This window comes from Trachemys scripta, chromosome 1 (assembly GCF_013100865.1).
Source record: "Trachemys scripta elegans isolate TJP31775 chromosome 1, CAS_Tse_1.0, whole genome shotgun sequence".
Taxonomy (NCBI): domain Eukaryota; kingdom Metazoa; phylum Chordata; order Testudines; family Emydidae; genus Trachemys; species Trachemys scripta.
In genome coordinates, this window is record NC_048298.1 from 331,779,515 (window position 1) to 331,800,439 (window position 20,925).

Below are 20,925 nucleotides of genomic sequence, written 5' to 3' on the forward strand. Positions count from 1 at the left end.
TGAACTAGCGGCGGACCCGGCTTTGAGAACAGTTCTAGGTGTTCTGTTATTTTACAAAGAGGTAAAATCAAAGCCGTCCCTTAGCTAGGCGATGTGGCTGGATATCGCCCAGGTGACAGAAGTGAAATTACATTTGCATGATGCGAAGTCAGAAATGTAATATGCCTTGAGCAGAAAGCTTTCCAAGGTGCCCTTCCCTTCATGGAACATGCCAACCTTTATGCTCCGAAAGTGTGAATTTTCCTGCCTTCACAGATGTAAAGGGTCTCCTCCTAAATCGTTTCATGCATGCTCGGGCAGGCCCACAGGACCAGCAGCAGGAACGTGGAAGATCAGGGTTGATTGCTTGGTCTGCTACAAACTTCCTGTGTGACCTTGGGCATGTCACCTAGCCTGTCTTTGCCGCAGTTCACCCCCTGTAAAATGGGGATAACAGCACTTCCATAACCTCACAGGGGTGTTGGGAGAATGAATGCATTAAAAGATTGTGAGGCACTCAGATACCGCAGTGATGGGAACCATACGACAACCTTAGATAGATGGGCAGTTCAGGGACTCCATATTCAATTCTGGTAGAATAGCACCTCTGACTGCGCTTGCTACTGTAAAAGCCAGGCACAGACTAAATAATTTGGGGAAAAGGGCAACAGCAGGGTAGTGGTTTATCTAGCACAGGAACCTCAGAAAAAATGCTGGGGAAAGTCAATGGGGTGGGGAGGCCATTGCTAGCACAATACAGTCCTGGCCCAGCAGCCTAGCAGACCGTTGATCGGTCTGTGGGAAGTTTCACTTCGTCACCATCCAGATGGGCTACCTCAAGAATAACCCAGCCCTGTATTTTCAGTTTCACTTCTGCTGTGTCCTTCGTCTATGCAGCTCTCTGGCAGAAGAGAGTGGAGGAGCAGAGAAAAGGAGTCTGGACAAACAGCGCATGTGGCAAAAAACATCCAACCCATGTAGGAATAACTATTACCCTACCAGTCAAACAAATAAGAAGCATGCATGTAATATGTGCATAGCTAGAGAACAAACACATAATATACTGGTGTGTGTGCATGCAAGCATGCACATGCACACACCCTGCTGCCCTCTACAGCACATATTTATAACTATTCAACTTTGGGTCATAGATCCTGTACTGCTAAAGGCTAATGGAGATTCTCCTTTAGCTCAGCTGAGTGCTACGAAGTACGCCAACTGCACCTCTTCCAAGGAACAGTCCTGCAAGGTGCGGAGTGTAATCGCCTCCCTGGAGGGGCCGTCAACAGGGATCAAACCTTGGACCTTTAGCTTCAGAGCACAGATTCTACAACTTAAGCAGAAGGACTAACTTCATTAGCTGTGAACAGCAGTCAGTCGCCTTTCTCTGTAGATCTGCCACGCAGCTGGACAGACACACATCTGGCCAGCATGCTACACTGACTGCCCACCCACAGAAGTTGATAGGAGCCAAGGGAGCTCTGCACCTTCCCAGATCAGATGCCTGGTTCTTAGCTCTTTGCCAACTCTTTTGTCTTTGACTTTCCATCATGACTGCCACCAAGGGTCCAATCCTGGGATGATCTGGCTGTAGGCCCTAGCAGCAGGTGGTGTTACTTGTGCACGTAATTCCAGCCAGAGTCATCTGTTACCTAGAGAGGGGATTCGCCTTGTGCTGACTCAAGCACAAAGAGTCAGCCACATGGAAGATCACTATGCTAACAAGCACCAGCACATACAGCAAAGCTCTCTGAAATCACGATTGGTTACACAACCGTGTAGCAATAAAGATCGGGCAGCTGGAACACCACCACCTGCCGGATAAAACACCAGCTCAGCCATGTGGTGACACACAAACACGCCCCTGCCCCTTTCCGGAAACGTACCTCTTTTCAGAGTGGTCCACAACCACTTTCCCTGTCCTCCTCCCTACGCCAGCCAGACAGACGCAGCAAGAAAAAGCAGCCAGAGAATTTAACAGGAATTTTCCTGCTCACTGCCCTGCTTTTACCTCTGTTTCATGGCTTATTATTCACCCCCACCCCATCCCCAAACAAACCGCTTACTTTCCTGCACCACAAGGCTCAGAACACCGAGGAGCGAATACTACGGCACCCCCCAGTGAGGCAGTCCTGTTCTCGGTGATAAATCTGAGGGCCAAACATGTAAGCCACACCCATACCCCCCTTCACCACATGCAAGGCAGGTAAATTAGCTGTGTGCATTGTGCCTGTGATCCCGAGAGAACGGGCAGCGTACCTGGCTCCTAGAGCTCTAAGGGGAAGTCTATCTGAGGCTTTTTTGCCAAAAGTTTCCCTCTGGCTCAGCTCACCAGCAGTAGCAGGGTTGGTGCAGACTCCAAGCAGCTCTTGGCTTTTTAATGACAGGGGCCTTACTTTCAGGGGTGTCCCACACCTGCAGCTCCCGCTGACGTCAGCTGGAGGTGGGGGTGTTCAGCACCGCTGTGAATAGACCCCTGGTCAGAACACGCTGCAGCAGCAGGACCCATTGTTGCCCTAACACAAGGCAGTGCATGGGGGTCTCTGGATGGGTATTTACATTCGGCTTTTTTGCCAAAAATGTCCCCCCGTCGCTAGCCGCGGCGCAGCGCCACCATTGGGAGAAGTGCAGGTGCCACCAGTGACACAGGGGCGCCCACACAGCAAAAAACGACTGGCGGCAGCAAATCTCTGAGCCCGATCAACTGACTCAGGCTCACGCTGCAGGGGTAAAAACAGCAGTGTAAGTGTCAGAGCCCGGAAACCCAACGAGCGGGGAGGGTCTCGGGTGTGTAGGGGTGTCTCTGCTGTGTAGACAGACCCATGAGGCTAAGGCCCCGATTCAGCAATGTCCTTAACCAGGTGCTTTAACTTGAAGCACATGAGCACTGTTGACTTGAGTGGGAATACTCATGTTTAAAGTTAGGTGCTTAATTAGCTATGCGTGTTCCTGAATTGGGGACCTCTGGAGGCAGGGGATTCTCATCAGCAGAGGGCCCTCAGCTCTGGGACCTCTCCCCCATCATCACCCAGAACTGCTGCCCCTCACCACTTTTGCCCAAGCATCATCTCCTTGTGTTCTGCAGTCCAGCTGGGTGTGGCTGGCATGGTGATGGCTGGTGCCTCCTGTAGGTAGTTGATACTGCGTTTACATTTGGAAAAGGCTCCTGCAGCGAGGCGGGCATATGAAATCCCTGTGCAAACACCAGCAAGGCACTTACTCCAAGTTCTCTCGCCCTGCATGTGCCTACGGTCTCAGGCTAAGGTGGAATAACCTGCGTTTTGACGGGGGAGTTCAACTAAAGACCCTAACCCAACACCCGCCAGCCTGCCAAAGCCCAGAGAGGAGGCAGAACACCTGCCTGCATCTGAAGAAGTGGGTTTTTTACCCACAAAAGCTTATGCCCAAATAAATCTGTTCGTCTCTAAGGTGCCACCGGACTCCTAGCTGTTTCTGCTGCTCCCCGGGGCTCCTGCGGCGTGACAGGCACGCTGCAAACTTGGGAACACATGGAAACCCAACCTGAGAACCCACAACCAGCCACAGAAGAATAGACAATTGGCCGGCCGGGGGGGTGGGGGGGGAGTTGCTCCCCTCCCCACTTGGAGCCAGGCAAGCGCCAGACTCCACATTTCTCTCTTCATTCGCCTTGAACACTGGCTCTTTTGTGGGAAAACATCCCCCTCCCGCCACTTCCAGCCATATCCCCGCAAGGCAGCCAGGCACCCCCACCCTCCCCCTGCACCTGGAGGAGGATTTGTAGGCTGGGGGAGGGACACCCCATGCAAATGGGAACACGCTGGATCCTGCAGCAACCTCCCCCCCCCCCTTCAATCTTCAGGCCACTTCCCCACTGCGGTGCCTTTGCCCAGCGAGGCGCTCGGTGCCTGGCCAGGACTCCCAGAGCCGGTGGCCCTGCGAGAGCAGAGCTCAGCCCGCCCGCGTTGGGCATCTCACCTGGTAGCTGGGCTCGTCCCGAGAGCGGCGCGCTCCGCAGCAGAGCACCCAGCGGCGGCCAGATGCTGCCTGCGCTCTGCCGCGGGGACGCCGCGTGCCCGCTCCAGGCAGCAGCGCCGCCCCGCCTCCACGGGGAGGGGCTGCCAGGGGGGTGGGGAGGCAGCTTGCGCCTGCGCCGACTGAGACAGTCCCAGGGAGGGAGGCTAGCCTGTGTCTTTCTCTCCAAGGAGGCTCAGGTGCACAGTGACCGCCCCCTTTTGCAGCTGTGCAGAACTGGGAGCTAAGGTTGCTAGTCTGGGGGTTTAGGTGGGGGACACTTGATTTCAGCGAGGGTCCCACGTGGCATGGCTCACAGGCACACTAGGGCAATGAGCTCTAGGTGCGCTCTCCACAGCAGGGCGAAGGACCGGACTCAAAGGGTAGTTAGTGGGTTCGCTGCCAAACGGGGAGGATGTGGTGGGAGCCCACAGGGGTCTGTCCCGGGGCGGGACTGTTCACTATTTTCATTAATGACTTGGATAATAAAGTGGAGTGTACACTTCTCAAATATGCACCTGACACCAAACGGGAGGGGCTGCAGGCCTGTTGGAGGAGAGGATGGCAATTCAAAATGGCCCCGAGAAATTGGGCAATGGGTCTGAACGATGAAATTCAATTAAGGCAAGTGAAAGGTGCTGCACTTAGGAAGGAAAAAAAATGCTATGCACAATTACAAAATGGCAGGGTGGATTTGATTTAAATCATGATTTAAATCACGAGTCAGGAAGACTCAATTCAATCATGGATTTCTACATAAAAGTGCATTCTGGAATCAGGGCTGGCGCTTCCACTAGGCGACCCTAGGCGGTCACTTAGGGTGGCAGGATTTGGGGGGGGTGGCATTTTGCCACCCTCGGCGGAAATTCGGTAGCGGGGGGTCCTTCTGCTCCAGGTTTTCGGCGGTGGGTCCTTCACTCGCTCTGGGGCCTGCGGCCAAAGTGCCCCGAAGCGGAAGGACCCCCCGCTGCTGAATGCTCAGGGGAGGAGCGCTGCCGCCTAGGGCGGCAAAAACCCCGGCGCCGCTCCTGTCTGGAATATGCTGCTTAAACAGTTTCACTTTTGTTTCTACTGCCTGTCCCTCACTTCTCACATTTATCTCCAGACTTCTTCTCCTTGTCCAGATCTATTCTGCCCCCACCAATCTTCTATTAATTGAACGTTTTGAAACTTTGCACTTTTAGAGAGAGGTAAGGGATTGACTCTGTGTACACAAATTTGCAGAGGGATGATAGGATTGAGGTCTGTTATTTCTCACCTCTATATATTATTTATTTATTTTAAAACATTTTGCTGTTAACAAGCATGTTATCTCTGGTGACACAAATCCACAGTCTGAGACCTGCAAAACTAAGCCTCTCTGATGGTATCTTCTAGACTGAGCAGTGAGTCGCATTGGGTAGATAAAAAGATTAACCTAAATAATCTATACAGAAGCCCCTGGAACATCATAAGATTGGGTCCCTAATCCATTAACTATTGGAACTCATTTACAAAACTTTTTTTAAACATTACATGAATATATTGTCTCATACTATAGAATCCCTATTCCATCATGAGATAGTTTAAACTAAGATACATGATAGCTCAAAGATATCTAGGTTTTTTCCTCAAAAAGTATTTTATTAAAAAAAAATACGATTTAAATAAAAAAAATCAGATTTTTTTTTAAATCATTGATTTTTATCCACCCTGCAAAATAGGGAATAACTGTCGAGGTGGTAGCACTGCTGAAAAGGATTGGGGGCTATAGTGAATCACAAATGGAACTGAGTTGCAAAAAAAGCTAATGTACTGGGGTGTATTAAGAGGAGTGGGGTGCATGTAAGATACAGGAGTTAATTGTCTTGCTCTTATTGCGGTTGCAGGAACAAACTATCCTGATGTGCAGAAAGAAGAGCAAATATGGCAGGCGACCAGCTTGGATTAACAGAGAACTCTTCCGTGAGTTTAAACACAAAAAGGAAGGTTACAAGAAATGGAAACTTGGAGAGATGACTAGGGAGGAGTATAAAAATATTGCTCGAACATGCAGGGGTGTAATGGGGAAGGCCAAAGCACAACTGGAGTTGCAGCTAGGAAAGGATGTGAAGGGTAACAAGAAGGGTTTCTACAGGTATGTTAGCAACAAGAAGAAGGTCAGGGAAAGTGTGGGGCCCTTACTGAATGGGGGAGGCAACTTAGTGACAGATGATGTGGAAAAAGCTGAAGTACAGTGGAGTCGCATCATAGGCGCATTTAACTTACGCGATTTTAACTATGCGCACTCGGCAAAACAAAACAAAAAAGAGAAAAATAATTTAATTACTGTACCTGTAGTGCAGGAGATTCCGCCCGCCATTCCACTCAAAGAGCGTTTGACTATACGCAATTTTCACCTTACGCTCTGACTTTAGAACCTAACCCCCGCGTAAGATGCGACTCCCCTGTACTCAGTGCTTTTTTTGCCTCAGTCTTCACAGACAAGGTCGGCTCCCAGATTGCTGCACTGGGCAGCACAGTATGGGAAGAAGGTAAGCAGCCCTCAGTGGTGAAAGAACAGGTTAAGGACTGTTTAGAAAAGCTGGACCTGCACAAGTCCATGGGACCAGATCTAATGCATCTACGGGTGCAGATGGAGTTGGCTGATGGGATTGCAGAGCCATTGGCCATTATTTTTGAAAACTCGTGGCAACTGGGGGAGGTCCTGGACAATTGGAAAAAAGGTAAATATAGTGCCCATCTTTAAAAAGGGGAAGAAGGAGAATCCGGGGAGCTACAGCCTCACCTCAGTCCCCGGAAAAATCATGGAGCAAGTCCTCAGAGAATCCATTTCGAAGCGCTTGGAGGAGAGGAAAGTGATCAGGAACAGTCAACATGGATTCACCAAGGGCAAGTCATGCCTGACCAACCTGATTGCCTTCTATGGTGAGATAACTGGCTCTGTGGATATGGGGAAAGCGGTGGATGTGATATATCTTGACTTTACCAAAGCTTTTGATACGGTCTCCCACAGTATTCTTGCCAGCAAGTTCAAAAAGTATGGATTGGATGAATGGACTATAAGGTGGATAGAAAGCTGGCTAGATCATCAGGTTCAACGGGTAGTGATCAACAGCTCGATGTCTAGTTGGCAGCTGGTATCAAGGGGTCTGTCCTGTGGCCAGTTTTGTTCAACGTCTTCATTAATGATCTGGATGATGGGATGGATTGCACCCTCAGCAAGTTTGCGAATGACACTAAGCTTTGGGGAGAGGTAGATATGCTGGAGGGTAGGTATAGGATCCACAGTGACCTAGACAAATTGGAGGATTGGGCTAAAAGAAATCCGATGAGGTTCAACAAGGACAAGTGCAGAGTCCTGCACTTAGCACGGAAGAATCCCATGCATTGCTACAGATTGGGGACCGACTGGCTAAGCGGCAGTTCTGCAGCAAAGGATCTGGGGATTACAGTGGATGAGAAGCTGGATATGAGTCAGCAGTGTGCCCTTGTTGCCAAGAAGGCTAATAGCATATTGGGCTGAATTAGTAGGAGCATTGCCAGCAGATCGAGGTGTTATACCAATAAAATAAAAACCAGCAGGATCTTATTAAAGGGGATAAGGCAAAATGCCATGTTTATTGTGAATATAGAAAGAATCATAGTAAGCAGTCAGTTACAGCTATAACAGTCCATTCAATTTCACATTCATTCACACATTCATTCATACACACACCAGTTCTGCAAGGTTGTTATCATAGTTACCAGCCTTAGAGTTGCTCGTGTCAAGCCACTGGCCAGGTGGCCTGGATGCGAGGATGGAGCCGAGTCATGTCAGATGCGCATCCGATGCTCCTTGAGGGTGGTTGCAGAACCAGACTCAAAGTTCTCAGTCTTCAGAGTCTGTCTTTATAGGGATTCATCCTCATTCAAATCTATAGGGTTTGCTTTGTCATGCTGCTCTCATTCTCACGTTTGAAGTGATAATCAATCACTGTTCTCACATCTGAAGTGATAGTTCATCATGCAGATGGCCCAACAGTGACAGCTTGTTGTTATCTTGTTCTTCGGCCCCTTTGTCCTTGGGGCAGTTGGGGGTGGATTCCGGTTTGCCCTACAGGGTCATCCAGTTATCTCCATCCTGCGCATTCTTCGGCCAAACGTTCCAGGTTAGTTATTATTTATTAGGCTGGCACTTCAAGCCTTTATTACTCAAACATACATTTACAATCACACCCTATTTCATTTAACATAACTATTCACAAATCATTGAGGCATGACAGACTCCAATGAATCTATCCATGCCACTTGTCACACATGAAAAGAAAACAAGCAAGATAGGAACGTAAAAGTGGAGGAAAAACAAATCTTGTTCCCGAGTTTAGAAAAAACATTTGTAACTGTGTTATCTTATTACTTTTAGGACAAACTCTTTGTCTCTGAATGTTTTTGTACAATTAGCACAGACCTTGCAGACTGACAGGCCTGTTTCAATTAGCACAAACTCAGCAGGTTGAGAGAGCAGGCTGAGAGACATATTTCTTTTTAATGGTCAGGCCAAATCCAGCGACTGCTCTGGAATCATTCTTTCTTACATTTTCCACAACATAAATGTATTAATTATTACTTTTAATCCAACAGAGGAAAGTGATTGTTCCCCTCTATTCTGCACTGGTGAGGCCACATCTGGAGTATTGCATCCAGTTTTGGGCCCCCCACTACAGAAAGGATGTGGACAAATTGGAGAATGCTTAGGGGGCTGGGGAACATGACTTATGAGGAGAGGCTGAGGGAACTGGGGATATTTAGTCTGCAGAGTGGGGGAGGATTTGATAGTAGCCTTCAACTACCTAAAGAGGAGGGTCCAAAGAGGATGGAGCTCGGCTGTTCTTAAAGTGGTGGCAGATGACAGAACAAGGAGCAATGGTTTCAAGTTGCAGTGGGGGAGGTCTAGGTTGAATATTAGGAAACACACTTTCACTAGGAGAGTGGTGAAGCACTGGAATGGGTTACCTACGGAGGTGGGGGAATCTCCATCCTTAGAGGTTTTGAAGGCCCGGCTTGACAAAGCCCTGGCTGGGATGATTTAGTTGGGAATTGGTCCTGCTTTGAGCAGGGGGTTGGACTAGATGACCTCCTGAGGTCCCTTCCAACCCTGATAGTCTATGATTCTGATTCTTCTATGCTTGGCATGGGGGAGGCCTCAGACGGAGAACTGTGTACAATCCTGGGCATCACCGTTTAGAAAAGATGTGGACAAATTGGAGAGAGTCCTAAGGAAAGCAACAAAAAATGATAAAAGATTTAGAAAACCTGGCCTCTGAGGAAAAAGTTAAAAACCTGGGCACGTTTTGTCTTGAGAAAAGACGACTGAGAGGATCTCAGAACAGTCTTCAAATCTGTGAAGGGCTGTTACAAAGAGGACAGTGATCAATTGTTCTCCATGGCCACTGAATGTAGGACAAGAAGTAATGAGCTTAATCTGCAGCAAGGGAAATTTAGGGTAGTTGTTAGGAAAAACTTTCTCTCAGGGTAGTTAAGCTCTGGAACAGACTTCCAAGGGAGACTGGAATCCCCATCATTGGAGGTTTTTAAGAACAGGTTGGACAAACACCTGTCAGGGATGGTCTAGGTTTACTTGGTCCTACCTCAGCACAGGGGGGCCGGACTTGATGACTTCTTGAGGTTCCTTGCAGCCCTACATTTCTATGAAAAGCACGCCCAGGCGGGAACACAGGATGATCTTTGCAGGATACACAGAAGAGGGAAGCCCAAAATCTCGCATAAAACCAGGGGAGTAACTGGGGATCCAGCACATGGGCAAAGGCTGCAAATTCCCATCAGGGATTCACTGGCAGTGGAAAGTTATTAGTGCACTGCTATTATGGGAGCAACAGCAGGCTCCAGCTGGCTTTGTGCTGTATAAACAGATAGCATGGGCTACTCCCTGCCCCCAGAGTTCACAATCTAAACAGACAAGCCCAACAAAGGGTGGGAGGAAGGAAAGATTATCCCCCCAATTTTAGAGCTGGGGAACTGACACAGAGAGACTAAACGACTTGCCCGAAGTCCCACAGCGAGGGATGGTAGAAGCAGCCCAGTGTATTAGCCACCAGACCAACCTTCCTCGGACAAAGTGTTTGCAAATGAACCAGCACTAACAAACTCCCCTGTCATGTCGGGATGTTTGCACAGGCAGACCAGCCTTGCACAGCTGATATGAAAATGGGCAGCCCAAGAACCCAAATATACCCCCATGGTGGAGGATAATGAATACAACCATCAGAAAACACCTATTCGCCACAGAAAAGAGTGGAGCTAGTACTATCTCGTAAGGCTGCATCCGTGGTAACGGGTATAGTAGACAGAGCCTGGAGTACGGGGCCTGGTGCAAGATCTGAGGCCTGAACCAGAGGCTGGGTACCCAAGTCAGGCCACGTATTAAAGCAAATGCTTATAAATTCACTGTTCAGTACAGGAATTTGGCAAAGTTGCCTCTAGTGTACTAGATATTTACATAAATCTATTCCAGCTAGTACAGATACATCCCAATCTAGACCAAGATAAAGTAGTCTGACAGAATAACAAATAGGGGTGTTTTGTCCAAGATATCAGGAACAAGGGGAGGTAACAAACAGATGTCATGAACCAAGTCTGTGGTCTTTCTTTATGAATAACATCCAGGACTGCTGGAGAGCAGGCTGCCTTATCTGCTGTTAGTAGTGATGCACTGGTGCTCCAAGGACAAGCACTGGCCACCTGAACAGCATTACGGAGGCAACCACATTCCAGCCTTCAGCACTTAACAACACTGGGCTAATGATTCCAGGGCCTGAAGTTGATCGTGGCGCTCCAACTAGTGCTTGTGGGACAATCCCAGAAAATCTGGAACCGGCAGCAACTCTGCCAACACAACCCTCTTGCCAGACACTGGTTCCTGCTTCATTAGCTGTAAGGCAGAGCCTTAGACTAGAGTTTCTAGCCCACGTAGCTGTGCTAAATGGATTCCAGCTACCACCATACTAATCAGAGAAATAAGAAACCGACAACCCCTTTTACGACATCTACAAAAAGTAACCCAATGAATAGCATTATATGGGCAGCAGTGCAGTCTAGAGGATAGAGCACTGGACTGTGACTCATGAGGTCTGGGTTCTATTCCCAGCTTTGTCACTGAACTTGGGCAAGGAATGCCTAACATAGTGAATGCTAATGGGAAGGGGGTAGGTTTAGCGGATAAAATAAAAAAAGAACAAGTTAAAAATCACTTAGAAAAGTTAGATGCCTGCAAGTCACCCGGGCCTGATGAAATGCATCCTAGAATACTCAAGGAGCTAATAGAGGAGGTATCTGAGCCTCTAGCTATTATCTTTGGAAAGTCATGGGAGACGGGAGAGATTCCAGAAGACTGGAAAAGGGCAAATATAGTGCCCATCTATAAAAAGGGAAATAAAAACAACCCAGGTAACTACAGACCAGTTAGTTTAACTTCTGTGCCAGGGAAGATAATGGAGCAAGTAATTAAGGAAATCATCTGCAAACACTTGGAAGGTGGTAAGGTGATAGGGAACAGCCAGCATGGATTTGTGAAGAACAAATCATGTCAAACTAATCTGATAGCTTTCTTTGATAGGATAACGAGCCTTGTGGATAAGGGTGAAGCGGTGGATGTGGTATACCTAGACTTTAGTAAGGCATTTGATACGGTCTCGCATGATATTCTTATCGATAAACTAGGCAAATACAAATTAGATGGGGCTACTATAAGGTGGGTGCATAACTGGCTGGATAACCGTACTCAGAGAGTTGTTATTAATGGTTCCCAATCCTGCTGGAAAGGCGTAACGAGTGGGGTTCCACAGGGGTCTGTTTTGGGACCGGCTCTGTTCAATATCTTCATCAACGACTTAGATATTGGCATAGAAAGTACGCTTATTAAGTTTGCGGATGATACCAAACTGGGAGGGATTGCAACTACTTTGGAGGACAGGGTCATAATTCAAAATGATCTGGACAAATTGGAGAAATGGTCTGTGTTAAACAGGATGAAGTTTAATAAAGACAAATGCAAAGTGCTCCACTTAGGAAGGAAAAATCAATTTCACACATACAGAATGGGAAAAGACTGTCTAGGAAGGAGTACGGCAGAAAGGGATCTAGGGGTTATAGTGGACCACAAGCTAAATATGAGTCAACAGTGTGATGCTGTTGCAAAAAAAGCAAACATGATTCTGGGATGCATTAACAGGTGTGTTGTGAGCAAGACACGAGAAGTCATTCTTCCGCTCTACTCTGCTCTGGTTAGGCCTCAGCTGGAGTATTGTGTCCAGTTCTGGGCGCCGCATTTTAAAAAAGATGTCGAGAAATTGGAAAGGGTCCAAAGAAGAGCAACAAGAATGATTAAAGGTCTTGAGAACATGACCTATGAAGGAAGGCTGAAAGAACTGGGTTTGTTTAGTTTGGAAAAGAGAAGACTGAGAGGGGACATGATAGCAGTTTTCAGGTATCTAAAAGGGTGTCATGAGGAGGAGGGAGAGAACTTGTTCACCTTAGCCTCTAAGGATAGAACCAGGAACAATGGGTTTAAACTGCAGCAAGGGAGGTCTAGGTTGGACATTAGGAAAAAGTTCCTAACTGTCAGGGTGGTTAAACACTGGAACAAATTGCCTAGGGAGGTTGTGGAATCTCCGTCTCTGGAGATATTTAAGAGTAGGTTAGATAAATGTCTATCAGGGATGGTCTAGACAGTATTTGGTCCTGCCATGCGGGCAGGGGACTGGACTCGATGACCTCTCGAGGTCCCTTCCAGTCCTATAATCTATGAATCTATAAGTTGCTTTGCCGCTCTGTGCCTCAGTTTCCCCATCTTGTAAAACAGGCTGATGAACAGGCTACCACTGCCCTCTGCTGGATGAAATCGGATGGTTTTTCTCTATGTCGTGGGTCCTATGCTGCTAACAGCTAATGGAGATTACCACCTCAAGAGGCATCCAAAGTGAAATCTTTGCAGTGATGGTGAGGAGAGAACTCAGATCTTTCTGTTCCAAGAAGCCATCTGTGCAGCACATCAACAACCCAGGACTCGGAGGAAGTTTTGCCATTGATTTAAGTGGAAGTGGGATTCAGTCTTGATCTTGTCTTGTCCACTCTAGTTTTAAAGATGGCAAGCAATGGAGCTTCCATCTCTTTTCTCAGGAGACTAGCTCACTGTAGAAATGGTTTGGAAAGTAAAAAAGAGTCTATGATCCTGCTCGTCATCTCTTTCCCTCTGTCCCCACCCTCCCACCGGCAAAACAAATACATAAAAATGATATACACACACGTCTGAGGTTTTGTTCTGAAATTTCAAGTCTTTTGTTTTGATCCTTTTTCCCGGAATATCCCGCTGAGAAGGACGAGCTTCCAGCTGAGAAAAGCCACTGGCACCTCCCTGAAGCCTACTCCTGCAATCTTAAAGCAGGAACTGCACTCAAGCCCCTATTCAACATGACAGCCCCATTCAAGAAAATAAGACGTCTCCCCTGCTTGAAGATAAACACATGCCAGGGGTGCTGGAATGGGGCGGGGGGGCAATGCCGCCCCCAAACTGCACCCATGGGCATCCCCAGCCCCGCTGCTCTGGGCGCCGGAAACCACGTGGGCGCATGACGGCTCTTGAGGCTTCCCTTTGCTTCCCTGTCATTTTCTGCAGGGAAGCAAAGAAATCTGTGGAGGGACCTGAATTCTGTGCCCGCGCAGTGGCACAGAATTCCCCCAGGAGTAGTTTGTACAGCACCTAACGCATTGGGATCCTGGTCCATGAAAGGGACGCCGAGGCACTACGACAATACAAATAACATGTAAATGAAAATTATTGTGATGTCCTGTCGCTCCGGAGCAATGTGCAAATGTGCCTATGAAGAGGCCAAGTGAAGATGCTGGAATGTGGTTCAGTAGGGAACAGGAAGAGATATGATCACTTAAACACTAACCCATAAAGGGGGTTAATAGCAGTAATAGGGAAAAACCCAGAGTTAAGCCCAGACATGAGATAAGGCAGAGGGATGGTAGTCAGCAAGTGATTCATTCAGCAAATGCGAGGGCGTTTCACTGTTATTTCAGGGAGTTTAAAGAATCAAGGAACCAGGTTTCTTCTTCCTTCCCTGAATAAATATTTGTTGTCCCTGTTGGCTCTGGGGTCATAGCAAGAGCCCCAAAGGCCTGAGTCTCCTCACAGCTGTTTTAGAGCAGTGTCACTCCATTGGCTTAGGAGAGTTATTTCTGAACGACCCTGGTATGACAGAGGAAAATCAGACCCTGCACAGCCATAGGAATTGCCATTCTGGATCAGGCCAAGGGACCACTTTGTCGGATATCCAGTCTCTGACGGGGCAGCACTAGAGGCTACAGAGGAAGGTGCCAGAACCCTGCAGTGTTAGCTATGGAATAATCTATTGTGAACCAGAGGATCCTCACCGGCCCAGGGAGCTTGGCAGCGTAAGATGGGACTTACTTTGGGCAGGTCACACTTAAAACGCTGCAGTGGTGCCACTGTAGCGCTTCAGAGAAGACGTTACTACACTGACGAGAGAGCTTCTCCCATCGGTGTAGTTAATCCACGTCCTTGAGAGGAGGCAGCTATGCTGATGGGAGAAACTCTCCCACCGATGTAGCGCTGTCTATCCGAGGGATAGGTAGGTATAACTGTGTTGCTCATTGGCCCCGAGCGACGTAGTTATACCAATGTAAGTTTGTAGTGTAGACCTGGCCTCATAGGTTCCAGACCCCTCCCACTCCCAGCAACCTTTGCGAGCATTGGTGGTTAATGACAGCCAACTGGACCATACTCTACTCCTGATTTCCTGGGGTAGTCCACTACCTACTGCTGCTTCTCGGTGTACTTGGGACCAGATCCTGAAAGGTATTGGGACTCCCAACATCTATTGAAATCCATCAGTTAATTAATTATTATTATTTTGAGAATCTGGGCCTTAGTTGTAGTTTTTTTAACACCCGGTGGCAGTTCATTCTGTCACTCCTACGCACAAGGGACGTTTCCTCTTAAGCCGCATTAGTTAGAGGTTGGTTTATGCCCTGTGGGTTTATAGCCCTTCCAAAACTCTTGGGCCAAGACAAAGGGTACGTCTATACTTACCTCCGGGTCCAGCGGTAAGCAATCGATCTTCTGGGATCGATTTATCACGTCTTGTCTAGACGCGATAAATCGATCCCGGATCGATCCCAGAAATGCTCGCCGTTGACACCGGTACTCCTGCTCCGCGAGAGGAGTACGCGGAGTCGACGGGGGAGCCTGCCTGCCACGTGTGGACCCGCAGTAAGTTCGAACTAAGATACTTTGACTTCAGCTACATTATTCACGTAGCTGAAGTTGGGTATTTTAGTTCGAAGTGGGGGGTTAGTGTGGACCAGCCCAAAGAGCAACTAGTGATCTTGGGTATCTTGATGCTACTTCACACACCTTAAAGGGGCTTGGTTTTCTGAGGGCAAGAGTCCCGCTCGTTCTGTAAATCAAGCCCCTTTGATGAGTCTCAAGCTGGGCAACCAAACTCACCAGCCACTTGTGAAAATCCTGCCCCATTGGTTTTGTATTTTGGTTTTGTTTAAACCCTTGCTATTGTATCTCTGGCTGGTTTTGTTATCCATATAAATCTCCAGCCCTTTTTGGCATCCCGCTAAGGTAAAGATTAAGCATGTTTGCTTTTTCCAGCCAGTCCCAAGGGACATCTGTCCGCATCTCAGAAACCACACCCCCAGTAAATAATACTAACATTTAGCAATTCTGTAGCTATTCTAGCTTTCATGTGCCATCAAATTCATCCATGCAGAGGGCCAGCACAAGACCTGTTCACCATTTAAGTTCTCAAAGTAGGGCCTTCTGCACAGGGGGTGAATTTCAGCCACAAAGTATTTGGTCTTTGTTCGTAGATTTTAAGGCAGAGGGAACTATCAGATTTTCTAGTCTGGCTGTCTGCATTACACAGGCCAAAGAATAAAGCACATCTTTCAGAAAGACATCCAGTTTTGATTAGAAGACGTCAAGAGATGGAGAATCCACCACTTCCCTTAGTAGTTTGTTCCAACGGTTAATCCTCACTGTTAAAAATACTTCTGAAGCTCACTGAGCTGTTTGCCTCAATAGAATCCCATAGACCATCAGTGAGAGGTGGGATGGTCCAGTGGTTAGGGCACTAGCCTGGGAAATCCAGGTTCAATTCCCTGCTCTGTTGCAAACTTCCTGTGTGACCTTGGGCAAGTCACTTAACCTCTTTGCCTTAGTTCCCCATTTATACAATGGGGATAATAGCACTGCCCTACCTCCCAAGGTGTTGTGAGGATAAATCCGTTAAAGATGGTGAGGTACGATGGTGATGGAGGCTGTAAAACAGGGTAAGTGCAGAATTTATTTTCTTCTATCTATAAAGGGAGCAGCACAGTTCCCTAGTCATTTGATTTATTTAAGCAGGCACTCAGGCGCTCTGGTGATGGGAACGATAGACGTACCGAGACGGAGAGATTTATGTATTTATTGCTGATCATTTAAATGACTCCCCCTCTAGAGCTTGTCACTTGCCCGATTCTGAATTATTTGCTGTCAAGAATAGATGTTTAAGAAAACTAAGTGCTAGGCAAGGTCATTCCAGGTGATGTTGCATCACTCATGGCAAAGATAACGGATTAATTGCTTTCTCCACCGAAGCCACCGGGACCAAAAGAGCAAGAGAGTTGCATGCAAAGGCCAGAAAACTGCAGCAAGGAAAGCATCTTGTTAGAAGCAGCTCTTGGATGAGCAATGAAATTTCTGGCCCCCAGCCAGCGCAGAGAAAGATTCATAGATGAGACCGTTATGATCATCAGTCTGACCTCCTGCGTAATGCAGGTCATCGATCTCCGCCTAGTGCTGTCTGCAATGAACCCATGAACTTGTGGCTGAAGAACAGACTGTCTTACAGAAAGACGTCCAATCTTGATTTAAAGACTCCAAATGATGGAGAATTTACCACCTCTCTTGTGAAGCTGTTCCAGAGATTAATCACTCTGATTGTTGAAAATGTGTATCTCATTTCCAGTTGTGATTACTTCAATTTCCAGCTCTTGGATGTTGTTCGGCCTTTTTTTTTGGTACACTTAAGAGCAGTTTAGTATCAGCAATCTTCAGCCCATATTAAACGGAAGAGTTTATTAAAGAAAACAACTGCAAACTAAGGGCTGGGCTATTCTGAAAAGTTATATTGGCATAGCTCCGTCTCTCAGGGGTGTGAAAAATCCACACCCTTAAGAGACTTAGGCTTTGTCTACACTGCCAATTGAACGACAAAACTTTTGTTGTTCACAGGTGCTTAAAAAATCCCCTCCTCCCCAAAGACAAAAGTTTTGCCCTGGCAAGTGGCAGTGTAATCAGCTCGTTGTCGGCAGGAGCGCTCTCCTGTTGACAATGCGAACCCCGCTCAGAGGGGGTGGAAGTATTTTGTTGGCAAAAGTGCCGACAAACAGCGTTTCCACTGCCCAATGGCCGTATCGCTAAAAGCTGTGTAGTGTAGACAAAGCCTTAGCTAAGCCAACTTAACCCGTGGTGTAGACAGCACTAGGTTGACAGAAGAATTCTACTGCTTCTCAGGGAGGTGGATTACCTACAGTTTCGAGAGAAACCCTCCTGTCATTGTAGTAAGTGTCTACACTGAAGCACTTCAGCTGTGCTGCTGTACCATTTTAAGTGTAGGCAGAGCCTAAGACAAACTGAGTAAAGGTCTAGAAAACATGACGTATGAGGGAAGATTGAAAAAATTGGGTTTGTTTAGTCTGTAAAAAGAAAATTGAGGGGGGACATAACAGTTTTCAAGTTAAGGTTGCCAGGCGTCTGGTTTTCGACTGGAACGCCCGGTCAAAAAGCAACCCTGGCGGCTATGGTCAGCACTGCTGACCGGGTCGCTAAAAGTCCAGTCGGTGGCGCAGCGGGGCTAAGGCAGGCTCCCTGCCTACCCTGGTTCTGCGTGGCTCCCAGAAGCATCTGGCATGTCTGGTTCCTAGGTGCAGGAGCCAGGGGGCTTTGCGCACTGCCCCTGTCCCAAGCGCCAACTCTGCAGCTCCCATTGGCCGGGAACCACGGCCAATGGGAGCTGTGGGGGAGGCGCCTGCAGGTGCAGGCAGCATGCAGAGCCCTGTGGCTCCTGCGCCTAGAAGCTGGACATGCCGGCTGCTTCCGGGAGCTGCCTGAGATAAGCACCATCTAGCCATTGCCCACACCCTGAACCATCTCCCACATCCCAACCCCCTGCCCCAGCCCGGTGAATGTGAGTGAGGGTAGGGGAGAGCAAGTGTCAGTGGGAGGGGGAATGGAGTGAGCAGGAAGAAGGGGCAGGGCCTCAAAGAAGGGGTGGGATAGGGGTGTGGCCTTAGGGAAGGGGCAGGGCAAGGGTGTTCGGTTTTGTGCGATTAAAAAGTTGGCAACCCTATTTCAAGTACATAAACGATTGTTACAAGGAAGAGGGAGAAAAAATGTTCTCTTTAACCTATGAGGATAGGGCAAGTAGCAATGGGCTTAAATTGCAGCAAGGGAGGTTTAGGTTGGACATTAGGAGAAACTTTCTGTCAGGGTGGTTAAGCACTGGAATAAATTGCCTAGGGAGGTTGTGGATTCTCCATCACTGGAAATATTTAAGAGCAGGTTAGACGAATACCTGTCAGGGATGGTCTAGATAATACTTAGTTCGGCCTTGAATGCAGGGGACTGGACTAGAAGAACTCTCGAGGTCTCTTCCAGTCCTACAATTCTATGATAAACAGGCTTCCACACAGCTTGAATCCTATCTTTGTCTCATTTGTTTACCAGAGACCACACCTGTTTTGTGACTTTTTACAACATTCAGACATCTAGAGGCTGAAAAATATATTGCAAGTAAACATACCATTAGAATTCCTGTCCTTTACATTCAGGGGGGAGAAAGGTGTAAGAAATTTCCTCTAGCCACCATCCCTACCTCTCCCTATATTGAGTTTCCAGAGCTCATACATAGGAAAACCATATTTGCTTGTGAACTGAGCAAATATAATTTAGAGTCATTGAGAGAATATACTATTGAACTCTGTACTACTATTTTTATAGTCACTGTGATGGGTTGGACCCCCTTTTGGGGTGTGACCTGATGTATCCCACTGGCATCCCACTGAGCTCGACTGTTCCACCAGCCTGGGCTCCCTCACCCTGTCCTGCTGCGCATACACACAGGAAGGGACACACCCCGCTGTAGCATCACACAAAGTCTTCAATCAGCTCTGTGTGGGAAGACTCAGCTTGGGGAATTGCCCTGTGCTCATGTGCACACCCCCTCAGGAGTGTAAACCCAAAATTATATTCTCTTGCACTGGATAGAGATCTATACAGCATAAGCTTATGAAATTTGCTCTCTCCCTCAATGTGGAGGAAGATATGCGCAGCTTTTTGCCTCCTCCCCATTATGAAATGCAGAAACTGGGTTTTAGAATAAACAAAAAATAAGTTTAACAACTAAAAAAGGTAGATTTTAAGTGACTATAAGGGATAGCAAACAGATTAAAGCAGATTACTGAGCAAATAAAAACAAACACACAAACTAGGCTTAATACATTCAAGAAATTGGCTATGAATAGTAATTTCTCACCCTAAATGTTGTTTCAAGAAGGTTGCAGAGTTTCTTGAAGGTAAACCGCACTGCTTGCAGCTTAAATCTCCAGGTACACCCTTCACAGGCTGACCTTTCTCACCTGAAAAAAGAACAGGAGTACTTGTGGCACCTTAGAGACTAACAAATTTATTAGAGCATAAGCTTTCGTGGACTACAGCCCACTTCTTCCCGCCCCCCATCTTAGTTCCTTTGTTTCTTCAGGTGTTTTCAGCAGTCTTCCTTCTTGGGCAGGGAAGCAGTGGAAAAGAGCCTAGATTAACTCACTCCCCAGCTTTAAATAGGATTTGCATATGGTGGGAATCCTTTGTTTCTCAGTTTGACCCCTACCCCCTCGTAATGGAAAAAGACTAGAAGCCCAAGATGGGGTCTAGTTCCAGGTGACATCATCACCTGACCGTGCAGTGTCAAAGCAGCATCCCAGGAAACTTCTCAGGAAGGAGGGAGATTAGTATTTTCAAAGTCCTAGTGTTCTTCCTAATGGCCCATCCAGGCTGCTTGCCTACTGTCTGGTGGGCGTTCCCCAGGTGAAAACACAGTTGTAATGATTACATAGTTTATAATTCTGACTTCAGATACAGAAATGATACATGCACGCAAATTGGATCATCGCATTCAGTAAATCATAACCTTTCCAATGATCCCTCACATGACCCATCTTGCATCAAATGCGTCTTCATTATGCCATTTCATATCATAAGCATACTTCTATGAAGAATATGGGGCCTAATGGCACAGTCACTTTTTACAGGCTGTGGTGAATTCGGGCTATGTCTGTACAACGTACACATTCGGGTTGATGTTGTCAAGCTGATTTATGAAAGCTGCTGTGTCATGAGTGCCTCACATGTATGTCGATTTCAGAGTAGCAGGCGTGTTAGTCTGTATCCGCAAAAAGAACAGGAGTACTTGTGGCACCTTAGAGACTAACAAATTTATTAGAGCATAAACTTTTGTGGACTACAGCCCACTTCTTCGATGCACTTCCACTCTATATGCATCCGAAGAAGTGGGCTGTAGTCCACGAAAGCTTATGCTCTAATAAATTTGCTAGTCTCTAAGGTGCCACAAGTACTCCTGTTCTTTTCACATGTATGTGGATCCACTCTCGTGGACAGGTCCTATGGCAGGTACACACCAGACAGATAACGTGAGGGGGGGTTAGGACTCAGTTACCCTGGAACAATGGGAGAACTGCATCCTTAGAAAACCAGTTTAGCTGACTCCTCTGAAAGGAGGGGGAAGGAAGGAAGGAGCAGTGGAGATTTCCCTAACATACAGAACAAAGGAAGCCGGGGGAGAGGGGATTTCAATCGCCAACTACACAAGAACAGGG

The 20,925-nt window shown here is 47.5% G+C and overlaps 1 protein-coding gene across 1 annotated transcript in view; it reads right to left on the minus strand.

The window, feature by feature from the left end:
• CAPN5 (calpain 5) overlaps positions 1 to 4,077 on the minus strand; it is a 129,640-nt gene extending 125,563 nt beyond the window's left edge. Inside the window, exon 1 of the mRNA XM_034759125.1 lies at positions 3,937 to 4,077. The gene's annotated coding sequence lies outside the window, so the exon portion shown is untranslated. The remainder of the gene's footprint in view (positions 1 to 3,936) is intronic.
• Positions 4,078 to 20,925: the final 16,848 nt, after the last annotated feature.